This window comes from Hyperolius riggenbachi, chromosome 6 (genome assembly GCF_040937935.1).
Source record: "Hyperolius riggenbachi isolate aHypRig1 chromosome 6, aHypRig1.pri, whole genome shotgun sequence".
Classification (NCBI taxonomy): domain Eukaryota; kingdom Metazoa; phylum Chordata; class Amphibia; order Anura; family Hyperoliidae; genus Hyperolius; species Hyperolius riggenbachi.
The window spans coordinates 378,149,455-378,162,271 of NC_090651.1; positions in this window are offsets into that span (position 1 = coordinate 378,149,455).

Here is a 12,817-nt window from a genome sequence, read left to right on the forward strand (position 1 = left end):
GAGCAGAATGGATGGTGGAGCAGGTTTTGTTACTGACAGAGGAGTGTAAGGTTTGTGCACTAGTGATCCTGCTCTTGCCAGCTTACGCCCTGCTGTGTCCATGCCCTCATCCCCTGCAGCATGGTGTGCAGAGTGTGCTACTCATACCGGTGTCCCCTAACTCCCTGCTGTGTCTGTCCCCCCCTCATCCCCTGCAACATGGTGTGCAGAGTGTGCTGCTCATACCTGTGTCCCATAACTCCCTGCTGTGTCTGTGCCCCCCTCATCCCCTGCAACATGGTGTGCAGAGTGTGCTGCTCATACCTGTGTCCCATAACTCCCTGCTTTGTCTGTGCCCCCCTCATCCCCTGCAACATGGTGTGCAGAGTGTGCTGCTCATACCTGTGTCCCCTAACTCCCTGCTGTGTCTGTGCCCCCCTCATCCCCTGCAACATGGTGTGCAGAGTGCGCTGCTCAGGACTACCTGTGTCCCCTAACTCCCTGCTGTGTCTGTGCCCCCCTCATCCCCTGCAACATGGTGTGCAGAGTGTGCTACTCATACCTGTGTCCCCTAACTCCCTGCTGTGTCTGTGCCCCCCTCATCCCCTGCAACATGGTGTGCAGAGTGTGCTGCTCATACCTGTGTCCCCTAACTCCCTGCTGTGTCTGTGCCCTCATCCCCTGCAACATGGTGTGCAGAGTGTGCTGCTCATACCTGTGTCCCCTAACTCCCTGCTGTGTCTGTGCCCTCATCCCCTGCAACATGGTGTGCAGAGTGTGCTGCTCATACCTGTGTCCCCTAACTCCCTGCTTTGTCTGTGCCCCCCTCATCCCCTGCAACATGGTGTGCAGAGTGCGCTGCTCATATCTGTGTCCCCTAACTCCCTGCTTTGTCTGTGCCCCCCTCATCCCCTGCAACATGGTGTGCAGAGTGTGCTGCTCATACCTGTGTCCCCTAACTCCCTGCTTTGTCTGTGCCCCCCTCATCCCCTGCAACATTGTGTGCAGAGTGTGCTGCTCATACCTGTGTCCCCTAACTCCCTGCTTTGTCTGTGCCCCCCTCATCCCCTGCAACATGGTGTGCAGAGTGTGCTGTTTAGGACTACCTGTGTCCCCGGCTTGTGTCAGCGGTGCAATGATCGGGGATTCTTCCTGTGTGCCAATCACAGCAATTGCCACACAGAAATGACACCATCTAGTGGCATCTTGAGACACAGCTGTATCATCCTTGTGGCACATCTGGCTATGGGGAGAGGGGGTGACCTGTACTGGGGGCACATCTGGCTACTGTGGAGGGGGATATATTGGGGAGGGGGAGTATAAGCCATCAATCACTTTTTCCTGGCTTCTGAGAGAAAAGTTGGTATCTCGGCTTATACACAGGTCAGCTTATATGCGAGTACATACGGTATTTAAAAAAAAAAGTAAGTAGGGCCGCTCAGTATATCTTTGATGCCCCCACCATTTAAATTTTACCCATGGCATTTACCTCCATGTCTCCAGCACCATTTCTTGTTAAATCTGTATTTATTAAACAGTATAGAGAAATAATACAGCAGGCATAGAGCAGAGGAAGCCTGCCCCAATGATAACAAGATACTGGTGCTCACTATACAAACATAGCATGCGAGAATATGTTGTACCAACTTGAATGCTGCTGAGAAGAATAAAGAGGGGGGGGGGGGGGTAGTAAGAAACATAAAAGAAAGGCAAGATTGAAGAAAAGGGAGGACACAATGTACATGGTGACTTTCACTACTTACTAACCTCCAAGAACAGCACAGAAGAATAAAGAAATAGCAGGAAGAACAAAGGGGAATAGTAGAAACACAACAAAACAAAAACTAGGATCCTATTGAAATACATATTATACATGAAGACAGTAGAACAAGCTACTTCACAATGCTTATAACAATCGGTAATATTGAAAATGGCCTATTAATACCTCACTTATCACCACCCCCATTTCAATAAGCAAAAATGAGAAGAAAGATGGGCACAGCTGCATAAAGCACCCTTTATTGTGACCCGGACACAATAAAGGGTGTTTTATGCAGCTGTGCCCATCTTTCTTCTCATTTTTGCTTGGAATCGTATACTGCATTGGAGCACGCTGCAGGTAAGCCCTGTGTGATCTGGGATCTGTCCCTGCCACATTTAGTGCCGGGTTTTTTTGCTCTCTCCATTTTTGAACCCCATTTCAAAAAGGTAGATCAAAATCTCAGAGCCTTGGGCTGGAGTTAACTTCCCCCACGGGAGCAAGTATCTCAAGGGGTCAAGCAACCCCAATCACAATATATCTCTTCACATGTCCCCCCCCCCACCCTCACCACCACCACCGGTGGTAGTCATGCACAAGGTGGGCGAGACAGCGAGAGCCTGAGAATGGCTATTCTAGCTAACCATGAACCCACCAACTTTTTAATTTTTTAAAGGGGTCTGAGCCTCAATAATCCAACCCCTCAGCACCATTTCTATTATAACTATTGCAGCCACCATAACCCTCTATGATAGTGTGACCAACAACCCTCTAAGAAGAAATGTGCCCACTGCAAGACCCTAATCCCACAAAAACCGCGTTCTCCCACAATATTCTAATCGGCTGAGATTTTGATCTTGGGGTTCTCATAAGCTGTATGCCATAATCATTAATATTATAATAACAAAGGCTTAAAATATCTCGCTGTGCATGTAGTGAGTCTATTTCATGTATTAGTTTCCCTTTTAAGTTGAATTACTGAAATAAATGGACTTTTGCACCATATTCTAATTTTTTGAGTTTCACCTGTAAAAAGATATACCAGTAAAAATAATGACAAAAGTGTGAGAGGTGTACTGACTTTTGTGAGAGTCTACCTGTATGTATAGCCAGGCTTCAGACGTCTCCAGCACATTATATGAAATCATTCTGCTAGTTTGCATGTGTTATAATCCCATAGAATAAGCACAGGCTTGATAGAGATGAAGAGGCAGAAGGAAGTGATATTAGTATTATGCTAGGCTGACCACATCCCAGTGATTGTAGTTCTGTGCAGTTTTCCTACCTCCTTTGCTGCTGCCGGGTGTCTGTCCAGTGAAGGGCAGCGCCGGCCCCAGGAACACACCTTATAACTGTATAGATGGGGGAGGGAGTATCTCACCTGTCACCAGCAGCATACATCTCCTCTGTACACTAATGAGTCAGAGGCAGCCAAAACTTCACAGACTCCTGCTGACATCACATCCTGACCACTCCTTCATTCTGAGAATGTAAAATCCAGTCCCACAACCACAGATTTATTTAACATCCGCACAGTAAAGCCTGGTACACACTTTTAATTCTGATCGGGGCAGACCGCCATGATGCCAGGTGACGCCGCTTTCTCAGGCGGCGTCATTCGTCAGGGCGGCATCCCGATTGCCCCAGGCCTCGCACGGAAGGGGGCCCCGCCATAAGCAGGAGGGGGCAGCAGCGCAGAAAAGAGGAGCAGCGGGCATAGCAGCAGGGAGGGGTGGCCTGACCCCCTCCCTCAACTGGGTCCCTTCCTTTCACGCTGCCCCCTCCAGATATAAGATCAGTATCAGCGGCAGAGGGATGACTCACCACTCCCTCGTTCCAGACGTCGGAGCGCTACGTGCCACTGCGGAAGCACAGTGAGCGGCTTTGAAGGCGGAGACCTGTGGCATGCAGCGCTCCGGCGTCTGGAACCCAGAAGTGGTGAGTCATTCCCCGCCCACTGCCTCTGACACTGCTATAATATCTGAAAGGGCGGGGAGCGCGGAAGGAGCGGACCCAGGTGAGGGAGGAGGGCTGGGCTCCCTCCCTGCCGCTGTGCCTTCTGCTCCTCCTTCCAGGCTACCTATACTGAGGGCAACTATACTACCTATACTGGGGCAACTATACTACCTATACTGAGGGCAACTATACTACCTACCTATACTGGGGCAACTATACTACCTATACTGAGGGCAACTATACTACCTACCTATACTGGGGCAACTATACTACCTATACTGGGGCCACTATACTACCTATACTGAGGGCAACTATACCACCTACCTATACTGGGGCAACTATACTACCTATACTGAGGGCAACTATAATACCTATACTGAGGGCAACTATACTAGCTACCTATACTGAGGGCAACTATACTAGCTACCTATACTGAGGGCAACTATACTACCTACCTATACTGAGGGCAACTATACTACCTACCTATACTGAGGGCAACTATACTACCTATACTGAGGGCAACTATACTACCTATACTGAGGGCAACTATACTAGCTACCTATACTGGGGCAACTATACTAGCTACCTATACAGGGGGAAACAATACTGACTACTTATACTGGGGTCAACTATACTAGCTACCTATACTGGGGCAACAATATTGGCTACTTATACTAAGTGCAACTATACTACCTACCTATACTGAGGGCAACTATACTACCTATACTGAGGGCAACTATACTAGCTACCTATACTGGGGCAACTATACTACCTATTACTGGGACAACTATACTGGCTACCTATCCAGGTGAAAACAATACTGACTACTTATACTGGGGTCAACTATACTAGCTACCTATACTGGGGCAACAATATTGGCTACTTATACTAAGGGCAACTATACTAGCTACCTATACTGGGGGCAACTATACTACCTATACTGATGGCAACTTCACTAGCTACCTATACTGGGGCAACTATACTACCTATACTGAGGGCAACTATACTACCTATACTGAGGGCAACTATACTAGCTACCTATACTGGGGCAACTATACTAGCTACCTATACAGGGGGAAACAATACTGACTACTTATACTGGGGTCAACTATACTAGCTACCTATACTGGGGAAACAATATTGGCTACTTATACTAAGTGCAACTATACTACCTACCTATACTGAGGGCAACTATACTACCTATACTGAGGGCAACTATACTACCTATACTGGGGGCAACTATACTAGCTACCTATACTGGGGCAACTATACTACCTATTACTGGGACAACTATACTGGCTACCTATACAGGTGAAAACAATATTGACTACTTATACTAGGGTCAACTATACTAGCTACCTATACTGGGGCAACAATATTGGCTACTTATACTAAGGGCAACTATACTAGCTACCTATACTGGGGGCAACTATACTACCTATACTGATGGCAACTTCACTAGCTACCTATACTGGGGCAACTATACTACCTATACTGAGGGCAACTATACTACCTATACTGAGGGCAACTATACTAGCTACCTATACTGGGGCAACTATACTACCTATTACTGGGACAACTATACTGGCTACCTATACAGGGGAAAACAATACTGACTACTTATACTGGGGTCAACTATACTAGCTACCTATACTGGGGCAACAATATTGGCTACTTATATTAAGGGCAACTATACTACCTACCTATACTGAGGGCAACTATACTACCTATACTGATGGCAACTTCACTAGCTACCTATACTGGGGCAACTACACTACCTATACTGAGGGCAACTATACTACCTATACTGAGGGCAACTATACTAGCTACCTATACTGGGGCAACTATACTAGCTACCTATACTGGGGGCAACTATACTACCTATACTGATGGCAACTTCACTAGCTACCTATACTGGGGCAACTATACTACCTATACTGAGGGCAACTATACTACCTATACTGAGGGCAACTATACTAGCTACCTATACTGGGGCAACTATACTAGCTACCTATACAGGGGGAAACAATACTGACTACTTATACTGGGGTCAACTATACTAGCTACCTATACTGGGGCAACAATATTGGCTACTTATACTAAGTGCAACTATACTACCTACCTATACTGAGGGCAACTATACTACCTATACTGAGGGCAACTATACTACCTATACTGGGGGCAACTATACTAGCTACCTATACTGGGGCAACTATACTACCTATTACTGGGACAACTATACTGGCTACCTATACAGGGGAAAACAATACTGACTACTTATACTGGGGTCAACTATACTAGCTACCTATACTGGGGCAACAATATTGGCTACTTATATTAAGGGCAACTATACTACCTACCTATACTGAGGGCAACTATACTACCTATACTGATGGCAACTTCACTAGCTACCTATACTGGGGCAACTATACTAGCTACCTATACTGGGGCAACTATACTGGCTACCTATACAGGGGAAAACAATACTGACTACTTATACTGGGGTCAACTATACTAGCTACCTATACTGGGGCAACTATACTAGCTACCTATACTGGGGCAACTATACTGGGTACCTATACAGGGGAAAACAATACTGACTACTTATACTGGGGTCAACTATACTAGCTACCTATACTGGGGTCAACTATACTAGCTACCTATACTGGGGCAACAATATTGGCTACTTATACTAAGGGCAACTATACTAGCTACCTATACTGGGGGTAACTATACTAGCTACCTATACTGGGGGGGGCAACTATACCTGACCAGTGTGGCCTTCCTATACAGGGGGGCACTTGCACCTGGCTAGAACCGGCCCTGATTATGATTGGCCAATTTCTGACCAATTTTACCACTGTCACATAGTATGAGGGACAGATTTTGAATACTATGTGCTGGAAGTGTAAAATTGGACAATGAGTGCCCAATTAAAATTGAATGTGTGTACCAGACTTTAGGCCTGGAGCCCACTAGAGCGCTTTCTTTCAGCCCCGTTTTGGGATTGCTGCAGAACACTGGCGAACCAATAATGAACTATGCTGATGAAAGTAGATTGAGGTGAACCCACACCCGCAATGTGAATTGGCCAAATCGCAATCGTGATGCAGGCAGCATTTTTGGGGCAATTGCGCTCCAATGCAAGACATAGGAGACATTGCAAAACCGCTTCTGAAAAGGAATTCATTTTGCAGCAACCTTGTGGGCGATTTTTAAGTGAACCTGAGGTAAATAATTGTATCTATCCTCCTACTCCTTAAAAAAATGCTATCCCATGGTTTTATTTTATATTTAAACATTTACAAAGTATATTCAATGTTTTATTGTCTTTGCTCAACTGAAGTGAGAGGGATATGAAGGCTGCCATATTTATTTCCTTTTAAGCAATACCAGTTGCTTGGCAGCCCTGCTGATCCTCTGCCTCTAATACCATTAGCCATAGCCCCAGAACAAGCATGCAGCAGATCAGGTGTTTCTGACATTAATGTCAGGTCTGACAAGATTAGCTGCATGCTTGTTTCTGGTGTAATTCAGACACTACTGCAGCCAAATAGATCAGCAGGACTGCCAGGCAACTAGTATTGCTTTAAAGGAAATAAATATGGCAGCCTTCATACTCATCTCACTTTAGTTTCCTTTAAGTGTTCCAGAGCTCAAATACATGGATTATTGGTCTTATTTTTCTATCCGCTTTAGTCAGAAGTTGTCCTCTGCAGAAATAAGTTTTATGGCTGTAATTCCTCATAAGTGAGGTTTATACGATGACCCAGCAAGGATCCGACAACAGAGAAACTGTCACTTGAATGCCTGAAGTTTAACTCTTTCTAGCAGCAAAAGAAAAAAAAAAAAAAAGACAGCCTAGTTATTTGTATGCCTGGCACTGTACATATACATTTATCTCATCATGTAACCTCACCTCGGGTACACTTTAAATAAAGCTTAAAGTGTACCAGAGCTCGAAAATAAAAAGATTTTATACATACCTGGGGCTTCCTCCAGCCCCATCTGCCTGGCTCGCTCCTACGCCACCGAACCGGGTCCCCGCCGCCGTCAGGGACCCGGTTCCCGAAGCTGCAGACATCGGAGGACGGCGGCGTGGGAGCGATCCAGGCAGATGGGGCTGGAGGAAGCCCCAAGTATGTATACAATCTTTTTCTTTTTGAGCACCGAGTCCCTTTAAACTTCTTGCCAGGTCTCACAATGTTAGTAAAACTCAACTTTTTCTTTTGTCTCCCTTTTAGGAACTGTAGTGAAAATAACATAGTTAATGTTTTTTTCAATATTTATTTACAGATTGTTTAGCCAGTTGTTGCCCATTGTAAAATCTTTCCTCTCCCTGATTTACATTCTGACATTTATCACTGGTGGTGACCTCTTTAGTCTTGCTAGGTGATCTGTACGGAATGTTCATTACTGAGAGTTCTGTGCACAGAGGGAGATGATTGCTTGGCAGTTGGAAACAGACGTTATTTCCAACAATGCAATGATGTTCACAGGCAGCAGACTGTCAGGACCTTTCCCGATGTTCTATTCGAGAAAATGTAAAGATTTCTTTAGGGAGAGGGGTATCAGCTACTGATTGGGATGAAGTTAAATCCTTGTTCAAAGTTCCTCTAGAGACTCGGAAGCGAAAATAAAACTCGGTTTTTACCTTATATTCAGCAGGGGCATGTTTGCCCCTGCTAAAACGCCGCAATCCCATGGCAGAACGGGGGTCCTTTACCCCTCAAATCCCCCCCCCTGCAAAATCCATGACCAACTTGGTCGTAGATTTTGCTGCTCATGGAGGCAGAGCTATGAGCTGTAGCTCTGCCTCTCAGCGCATCTATCAGCGGCGGATCTCCGCCTCTCCCCCGCCCCTCTCAGTGAAGGAAGACTGAGAGGGGAGGGGAGAGGCGGCGATCAGCGCTGATAGAGGCGCACTGAGAGGAAGGGCTGCGGCCATTAGCTCTGCCTCAAGCAGGAATGGCTCCCTGCACAGCACGGAGGGGATTTGGGGGGTAAAGGACCCCCGTTCTGCCGCAGGAGAGCGGCGCTTTAGCAATGGCAAACATGCCCCTGCTGAATATAAGGGAAAAACTGAGTTTTATTCTCGCTTCAGACTCTCTTTAAAGAGACAATGAAGCGAAAAAAAAAATATGATATAATGATTTGTATGTGTAGTACAGCTAAGAAATTAAACATTAGGAGCAGAGACATCAGTCTAATATTGTTTCCAGTACATGAAGAGTTAAGAAACTCCCGTTGTTATCTATGCAAAAGAGCCATTGAGCTCCACAACTTTCAAAGGCGCAGAGAGTCTTCTGAAGCTTGTTATCTCAACTGTCTGTCATTGTATTTTATTTTGCACTGCAGAGGACAGTTTAAAAGTTCACTGGCCTGCTCTGTAAAATCATTGCTGAATGCTGAGTAGTGTGTAAACTGCAAATATTAGGGAATGACGCAATAAAAAAAAACAAAAACCACTATATAACTGAAAATAAAAATGAGAATATTTTCTTTGCTACTAATGTTCTGGTCATTATCCGTACTCCACAACCAATTCATTTTATTATAATTTTTTTTTCACTCCAGTGTCTCTAAGTGAAATTTTTTCAACCCAACCAACATTTTCACCGTTAACGATCTATTTTCCTGAAATTGCATCAATTTTGAACACGAGTGGAAGCTCAAACAATTTGTTAAAAACTTCCAATCAACCCAAAAATTGGATCAGATTGGTCAAATTCAAACAAAATTGTAACATGTGTGGCCACCTAATGGATTTTTCTAAAACATTTCCATTTGTGTGTCACCTAAATCCACAGCCATACATTCAGGATGCATGACATGGAGAGGCAGAAGTAACCCCCGTGGTTGGGACAATCACTCATCGGGGTATAGATCACTGAACGTCTCTAATCCGCCTCGTGTGTACAGAAGGGATTTTACAAAGGTTATTAAGAATTATCGCTGTGTGGGTGTGTCACTCTGAGCCAATCGCTGGGCTGCCATTGGTCGCTTCTCCAGCGCAGGCCGTCATGCTTGTGCCACCCAGATATGACAAGATACAGGTCTGTTTGCTCAGTCATGAATCTCACATTTAACAGATTACGGAGTATCCACATTGCAGTTCAGGGCAGCTGGAAATGAAATCTCATACAATATTTATAATTACTTTATGTACGCTCTCCGATTCTCTCTATCTGCTGCAGCTGAAGTGCATCTCTGGGGCAAACCTGTTTGCTTGGACTCCAGTCTGACCCCAATAACATTTTACTGCGCAACATTTATCAATATTATTAAAGCAAACCTGAACTGAAAATTACAAGTCAAAATAAACATACACAAGTCATACGTACCTCCTGTGTAGTCTACTCCTCAATCTCTTCCTCCTCTCCCATATCCGGTTTGTCCGCTGTGATCAATGGAATTCTCTGTCCTCCATTCTGAAAATGGCCATTACCCCATAACAGCTTCCTGGTCAGCACACTATTAAACTGTAACATTGCCCCCTTGAGCCATAGGGAAACATGGTCATTACCTTACACATCAGTTGTCCTTTCAGTTAGAGTGGGTCCACACTAGACCCAGTTGCAGGACGGACACTGCAGTCCGGATCAGGGGAAGTACCCACCGTACTGCAAACTGATGAAAGTGCATCAGTTTCCGTTCAGGTTTTTCCCTGACAGAAAACGTCTCCATCATTAGGAAGGAGTGGGAGGATTTTTTTGGGCCAATCATAAAGCTCAGGCTATCCGTTTTAACATCCGTTTTTTGCCTGTGGAGCTGGAGATGCGTTTTCTCATTGCTTTCACTACCCCTGCGTGTATCCGTGGTCCTGATCCGTTGCGTGAAAATGCAGCAGGTCCGGACCTTCCATTCAGGTTTTGAAAACGGATCCCCGCAAACGCAGACGGATCCGTTTTTTACTTGGGTGAGGCTGGCTGCTATTTTGAACATTAGTATCCGGGACTTCGTTTTTCATCAGGTTTGAAAAACGCAGCCACGGATACGTTTCCGAACCTAGTGTGGACCAGCTCTTATAACTGACAGCAACTGATATATAGCTGCAGTAAGGGCCTGAGCCCACTAACGCAGTTGCGTCCGCTTTTCACCATCTCTAACACATTGGTGTGTAACTTAAAAGCGGATACAACTGCGTCAGTGGGCTCAGGCCCTAAGTGATTTATTTTGGTTCTGAAAAAATCTTGTCGAAACTGGAAGGGATCGTTGTTAGAAGAAAATGGTGAGATAAGTATGTAATATTCAGTTGCAGGTACATCATGTGATTATTTTAAATAATTTTATTCGGTTCAGGTTCCCTTTAAGTATTTATATAGTACCATCATCTTCTGCAGCGCTGTACAGAGTACATAGTCATGTCACTGACTGTCCTCAGAGGAGCTCACACTCTAATCCTACCATAGTCATAGTGTAATGTCCTACCATATTATTATTATGTATTTATATAGCACTGACATCTTCTGCAGCACATTACAGAGTGCATAGTCATGTCACTGACTGTCCTCAGAGGAGCTCACAATCTAATCTCCACCACAGTCATAGTCTAATGCCCTACCATATTATTATGTATTTATATAGCACTGACATCTTCTGCAGCACATTACAGAGAACATAGTCATGTCACTGACTGTCCTCAGGGGAGCTCACAATCTAATCCTGTCATAGTCATAGTGTAATGTCCTACCATATCATTATTATGTATTTATATAGCACTGACATCTCCTGCAGCACTGTACAGAGTACATAGTCATGTCACTGACTGTCCTCAGAGGAGCTCACACTCTAATCCTTCCATAGTCATAGTGTAATGTCCTACCATATTATTATTATGTATTTATATAGCACTGACATCTTCTGCAGCACATTACAGAGTGCATAGTCATGTCACTGACTGTCCTCAGAGGAGCTCACAATCTAATCTCCACCACAGTCATAGTCTAATGCCCTACCATATTATTATGTATTTATATAGCACTGACATCTTCTGCAGCACATTACAGAGAACATAGTCATGTCACTGACTGTCCTCAGGGGAGCGCACAATCTAATCCGGTCATAGTCATAGTGTAATGTCCTACCATATTATTATTATGTATTCATATAGCACTGACATCTTCTGCAGCACTTTACAGAGTAGATAGTCCTGTGACTAACTGTCCTTAGAGGAGCTCACAATCTAATCTCCACCATAGTCACAGTCTAATGTCCTACCATATTATCATTATGTATTTATATAGCACTGACATCTCCTGCAGCACATTACAGAGTACATAGTCATGTCACTGACTGTCCTCAGAGGAGCTCACATTCTAATCCTACCATAGTCATTGTCTAATGTCCTGCCATATTATTATGTATTTATATAGCACTGACATCTTCTGCAGCACATTACAGAGTACATAGTCATGTCACTGGCTGTCCTCAGGGGAGCTCAGTATCTAATCCTACCATAGTCATTGTCTAATGTCCTGCCATATTATTATGTATTTATATAGCACTGACATCTTCTGCAGCACATTACAGAGTACATAGTCATGTCACTGGCTGTCCTCAGGGGAGCTCAGTATCTAATCCTACCATAGTTCTATGTCTATGTATGTATCATGTAGTGTAAGTATTGTAGTCTAGGGCAAATTTTTTTGGGGAAGCCAATTAACTTATCAGTATGTTTTTGGGATGTATGAGGAAACCGTTGTGCCCCAAGGAAACCCACGCAGACATGGGGAGAACACACAAACTCTGTGCAGATGATGACCTGGCTGGGATTCAAACCGGGAAACCAGCGCTGCAAGGCGAGAGCGCTAACCACTACGCCACCGTGCTGCCCCAATAAATAAATAAAACATGCTGTGAATATCTAAGGGGCCAAACTAGAAATGTATTTATTTAGTTATGTGGTTATCAGCTGATCGCATGAAGCGTCATGGTTTCCATAGTAACAGAAGTGGCTTACCTCAGGGATGACACGAAAATAAGGTTCAAAAAGTATTTATTTAGACACAGCCTGGCGATGCGTTTCGTGGGCTCTTCCCCACTTCCTCAGGCTATAAAGCTGAGCTCAGAGCGCCTCTTTATTATTACCATTTCATCAATACTTAAAGAGAACCCGAGTTG